We start from the raw sequence: 6,449 nt of genomic DNA on the forward strand, positions 1-6,449 counted from the left end.
TTTCACCTCTCAGTTGTGGTAAACGCTTGAAATATATTATAGGGCAGGCCACGGCGTAGAGAACGCGCTTTGGGAGCGAGAGATCCAGGTTGAAATCTAGCCAGTGGCAGTATCTAATATCGTTCCCTAATTCACTTTATAATTACAAATTCTCAACACTTGAACATTCCCACGTGTGTTCTGATCAAAACAGTGCAAGAATGAGCTCTTTAGCTTTTGATTTACAACTTATCCACATTTCTTTGCGGACACTCCTGCATGTCACAAATACATTGCACAAAGCGCATCTGTGGCTGTGTACCATTCGTGGTGCGTTGGCTCCCTCTACTGGTACGCGCCTCATTCAAATGTCGCCACACATTTAAAATTGCAGGGTGTCTTTACACTGTCATAGCTCCTAGATAGATTTCTTCAGAGCTGAAAATCGCTGTGATTATTCACCATAGCCTGCTTTGTCTTACAGTGAAAGAACGATGTCAACGTATAGCATCGTTGGTTACTTTAATTATGTTTGTTTTTTTAAATCAAATCCTACAAAACAGGACCATTGTGACACAAAACCTCTCACACACTAACACAAACTCTTTATACAGATACAGAGCTTTACATGTATAAATAAGGCAGACAAAAATGCATAAAACACAAGCTATCCACAGACTGTCGGTGGACGCCATGTCACTTTATTTTGTTTTTATCTTGTTTCTTTTTGGTGTAGCCTCATTAAACAAAATGTTTATAAAAATGACCACTTTTATTATGAATTATTAGGAAATTAATAATTCATTATTAATTATTTATTATGAACACACCTGCCACCCTCAAGTAGAGGTGGCAGAGAGGAGGCACTTGGAGTTTCGGTCGAGAAAGTGTCCGTGTGACTGAGTCCTGTCCCAGCTCTGCTTCAAGGTCTGTCGGTCCAGCTTGTTGAGGGTCTGAGAGCAAAGACGGATATCCTGGACCAGCTCTGACAAACTGTCCAGGTCTTGACTCTCCCAGGGGCCAGAGACCTGACAACCTGCAGGTTAAGCAACAAAGAATCATTTTATTTCATATCCATAATTTCCATTTTCCCCCCTATAAATATGCTTGTTAGAGAGTCACCTGTGAGCGCGCTGGCTAGCAGCAGTCGATGCTGCTGAAGGAAATGAGCAGTGAGACCTGCAGAGACCGCTTGGCTAGCACAGGGCAGCAGGACAGCAGACAGGACAGAGACTCAGACACGCCGTCCCCCAGTGGGTTCATACTGAGGTCCAGCTCCTCCAGGCACTTTGAGTGGAAACGAGCAGAAAAAGCAAATGATCACGAGAGCCAATTCTCTCTGACAGATATCATTGATATGAATCAGGTTAGCTTGTTATTAAGATCTAAGGTAGTTATTAAGACCAGAGGTACTTAAATACAGGTTAGATGGTAAACCTGGAGCTGCCACTATTGGCTAGCTGAGGCCCTTACCGGGAATGCAGGTGCACTCTGTCCCTTTAAAGCATTTACAGCCTTCTCCAGGCCGTCCCCTGTAATGCAGTTGGCAGAAATGTCCAGCAGCTGCAGACGAGGCATGGTGAGCGTTGTGGCAATCAGCTCAGGGAGAAGGTCGTCAGACATACGGTTTCCAGAAATTCGCAGCTCCGTGAGGCTGGCCTGAAGTTTTAGGGCACGGAGGAGCGGGCTGAGGGAAGAGGCGGCCAAACCGAGACATTTGGAGTCCTGACACGGAGGAACCCCGGTCCCGAACCTCACATAGCCGGGAGACACGCTTGTTCTCATCTACAGGTAGAAAGAGATGGTACTTCATAACAGAATACAAGAATGCACATGTGTCCGTTTTATAATGCATTTCCTCTGTGTTGCTCACCCACTGCTAGACTTTGACAGGCCTTCTTGTATCGCTCAGGGAGAGGAGGGAGATCCCCACGAGCAAACGTCAGCCAGAACCCACAACACAAACCCATCAGTTATCCTGCACTGGTGCGGGAAAGTGAAGCCAAGGATTCAATCCCAAAAACTGTGATTCCTTCAGTGTCTTCTGGAAGCTGGCTCCAAAAGCAAGTCAGCATCCAGTCTGGTAATAGAAATGGTTCTAATCTTTACAGTTTCTCAGATTGTAGTTTCTCAGGCAGCTTGTTAACATAATCAGCCCTTCACCTTCTTACCAGAATCATACAGTCTAAAACCTGCACGCCTCATCTGGGTAAGAAAGATGAAGTCATTGTGGAAGGACCTAGAACCTCCATTCCTTCTATCAGTGATTTAATGAAAAGACCTCTGTGTCTATGAGAAAGTCTATTTTATGAATTTGGGCCATACTTTGCCTAAGAAAAGGAGTATGCTCACTGGCTGACATGCAAGCTGTTTCACAGTCATAGCCGTCCTCTTGTCACTGTGGGTTGTTTTGTTTTTTTTAAATCCAAGATAGCAACGGTGACAACATTTGTCTTAAACACTCGTGATCAGACTTCATCAACCAATCATGGTAGTCTTCAGCATCTTTTAAATTGTCTGTGGTCCAAGTATGGTCACTTCTGGCTCTCCTCAGTGTCACCTCACCTCTTCATTTGTGTGCAGGACGGCCAGTAGCTGGTCCTGCGGGGAGAGCAGAGCGCCTTCTTTCTGCAGAGAGAGACGAGGCAGGAGGCCACATTTCTGGTAGTAACGCTGAGCTGCCTGCTCACACAGCCACGACACAGAGCAGGAGTTGGCCTCACTGGGATGCAGAGCAATGACCGGCGATTAAACAGAAATTAAAAACAACAACAACAACAACAAAAAAAAAACACTATACCAATCAGATTGAGCAGTACATAAAAATAAATCCCAAACTTAAAACTTTTCACCGACCTTTGTGGAACTGGGATCAGGAAGACGTCTTCCTGAACCCGGACCCTCATTCTGATTGGTGGAGGAAGTGACGTGGGCATAGGAGCAACCAAAGTTTGAGTTGGAGGCTAGAGTAAACAAAATAAAACATTCAAGCACTGTTAAAACATCTGTATTTAATGTCGTCAACTCTTTGTAGAAAGACAAAGCAGAGTCTGTGGAGGGATCAGAAAGTCTAAACATCAGGAAAGTAAAAGTTTGTCAGGTGATGCTACAAAACACCAAGGTATAACTATATATAAGATCCGAAATGGGCGATGTCATCTTTTACTCCTGGACAAAGCCCACGGCATCCAGGCTGCAGAAATATGTAAAAACAGCTCGCCCGTTTTGATCAGCTCGCGCTCATTTACTTCCACATTCATCACTGTTCAAAATGAATCAGAAATGAAGACACATCATCTTCAAGTTATATCCCCTAGTGACACTGAATTATAGTTATTCTCTCACTGAGTGTGCATTTCCTGAATAATTCATGTGTAGTCTCACTCTGACTATCACCTTTTCACACTTGGAGTGACTTATTCACAATCACTGTGTTGTGTGTATTTCCTTAGTTAGTGTTACTCCATCCGTAACTAACAAACAGCAAAAGAGCATTCCACTTCTGACCTAAGCATGGATAAGGAGAGGTGGGGGCGGTGTGTCTGATCTCCAATCGTCATCATCTGCATCCCCAAGCTGTTCTTTCTCTGAGAGAGGCCTCTACTGGACAGGGAGGAAACTGCAGATCCTGAAAGAAAAAGGGCACAACAAGCTAGAAAAGTGGGAAAAGCACAAAAAAGAAAAACCAAACAAACCCAGTCTAATCTGCAGGCCGTATCCGAGTTCAAATACTTGTTTTGAATTCCAGCTGCAGAAGATAAGGCAGTTTCCTCTACGCTTGGCCCAGATGAGTGTGGTAAAAAGCAAACTTACAAATCAGATGTCCTTGCAGAGCCTTAACTCCATCCTGTACATCCGATATGGACTGAAGCTGTCTGGTGAGGCTTGCTATGAACACCAGCTGCCTGATAATGTTGATGACCCACTCTTTCTGTGAGCCAGCACAGCCTGTGTGTGTGGAGGGATGTCGGGAAAAAAACAAAACAAAAAAACAATTAGCCTGAATTAGGACTAGTTGTCATCATTTTTTTTCACATAGCCACGGTTTTTTCTATGGTCTGTTTTTGGGCCATTAATGTAGTTTGGTAACAGCATTATGCTTAAAAATGTTCATCTTTTACTGTTACCTGTTGTGGATCACAAAGTTTAAAACTACTTAAAAACACACACAAACACAACAAAGTAACTCCACCATGTGTCTATCCGGTCTTTAAGTGATGACGTGATCAATCCTACTTCTGGGCCCAAACTACTCTGCGTTTAATAAGGCTGTTGTGTTTTTAACATGTTTTAATGCTTTGTAACTTGTTCTATTTAATCTCAACAAGCCCCTTACAAAAAGTAAGTGATCACTGTCGGCCTCTCTCAGTTTTTATTACAACTATTCATTTTAAAGCTCAGTTTTTAAAACCTTACCATGTAACTACAGCCCAGGCAATGCAGCAGCACATTAATGACTAACCTGTATGTGGATGGATTATCTCAGTTGTTCTCTTGACTGAAATTTGGTCCGTTTACAGCATCCTGCCATGCCACTGCATTTTTCCCTAACCATCGGGAAGCTACGGTGGCCCTGAGAGGCCAAACGGACTGCAACTTCAGAAAACACTTGCAAAACATTAACAGTGCAGTGAATCCTGCTTGTTCCGTAATATTCAGGACTGCAAACCGAGCAGCATCACTGACTTTCAGCCTGTTGTGTTTGTGGATATATGACTGACTTTAATTATCCACAAAATCATCAGATTCTCTGTAAGATTAAGGTCGACTATCTGGCGTATAAAGTAAAGGCTTTAAAACAAAGTAAATGCTGAAAGTACAAACATCGCTAATGTCACATAACTTTGCCGGCATGTGGCCAACAGTAATGTTCTAATGTTCCTCATTATTAAACATTAGCACATAAATAAGTGACATATTATTCAGAACTTACTTTTGAAAGTTTACTCTTTGGCCACTCCACTTCTTTGAAGTGTCTCCCAGTCCCAGTGCACTTGTTAGCATGTTTTGGTTCGTGCAACTGGTCCGTCCGGTTATTGTCTCCCCAGAAACATTTCTGTTGTATTTTTTTCCTATTTCCGTTGTGTTGTGTGTGCTTTTGCAGCGTTTTTCTTTTTGCAGCATTTTTCTTTTTGCAAGTGTTTTTCTTTTTGCAGCATTTTTCTTTTTGCAAGTGTTTTTCTTTTTGCAGCATTTTTCTTTTTGCAAGTGTTTTTCTTTTTGCAGCATTTTTCTTTTTGCAAGTGTTTTTCTTTTTGCAAGCATTTTTCTTTTTGCAAGTGTTTTTCTTTTTGCAGCATTTTTCTTTTTGCAAGTGTTTTTCTTTTTGCAGCATTTTTCTTTTTGCAAGTGTTTTTCTTTTTGCAGCATTTTTCTTTTTGCAAGTGTTTTTCTTTTTGCAGCATTTTTCTTTTTGCAAGTGTTTTTCTTTTTGCAGCATTTTTCTTTTTGCAGCGTTTTTCTTTTTGCAGCGTTTTTCTTTTTGCAGCATTTTTCTTTTTGCAAGTGTTTTTCTTTTTGCAGCATTTTTCTTTTTGCAAGTGTTTTTCTTTTTGCAGCATTTTTCTTTTTGCAAGTGTTTTCTGAAGTTGCAGTCTGTTTGGCCTCTCAGGGCCACCGTACCTTTGTTTGGCCTGCTAGAATGGTGCCCGGAGGCCACGCCCCCTCCCGTGACATCACGTTCCAAAGCCCTATAGACAATAACACCAAATTTAAAAGAAAGAAGAAGAAAAAAGAATGTTACTGTTACATTTTGTTATGACATCATTATGATGTCATAGTAGTGAATCTATAAGTAGGGGTAAGAATCCCAAACTTTCAGTCAGTTTATTTGCAACACTCAAGATTGCAGCATTCAAAGGTAAACCTGAGAAACATTTTAAAACAGTTGAACCTTTAACACAGTCACTTCATCAACACTCTAACATGTCTCAGAGTAAACACGGCAAAAGTCAACAAGCTTACGCTGGCTTTACTACAATGGACCACCAAAATCCAGAGCCAAATTCTGAAGAAACACATTTCCAGCTTCCACTCAAGAGGAAGCGAGGCCCGCATTATGCTGCACAGAATTGCAGAAGTCCCGACAGCTGCTCTCCACCAAGGAAAAAGAGACGAATCTGTGAAGAAAAAACTGTGTTGAAAAGACGATACAGTCAGATTTCAAAAGGCAGCAAAAACAACTCTGAGAGCTACTCTCCAGAGAGAAAGAGGATGAGAATAGACACTGAGAAAAAAGAAACAGCAGTGACTCCGAGCATCCAAAAAGGTTCTTCTTCAAGGACTATCCAACTCCAAGTTCAGAAAAAGAACAATATGAACTTGAGTGATACCAAAACCTCTCAAAACACACCAAAAGACAACAAGAGTCCAGAACAAGCAGCAGTGACACAGAGCATCCAGAAAAGTTATGCGCCAAGGACTTTCCAACAACTAGTTGAGAAAATGGACGTTACGACCTCGAGTGATAC

This window comes from Astatotilapia calliptera, chromosome 20 (genome assembly GCF_964374335.1).
Source record: "Astatotilapia calliptera chromosome 20, fAstCal68.1, whole genome shotgun sequence".
Lineage (NCBI taxonomy): Eukaryota > Metazoa > Chordata > Actinopteri > Cichliformes > Cichlidae > Astatotilapia > Astatotilapia calliptera.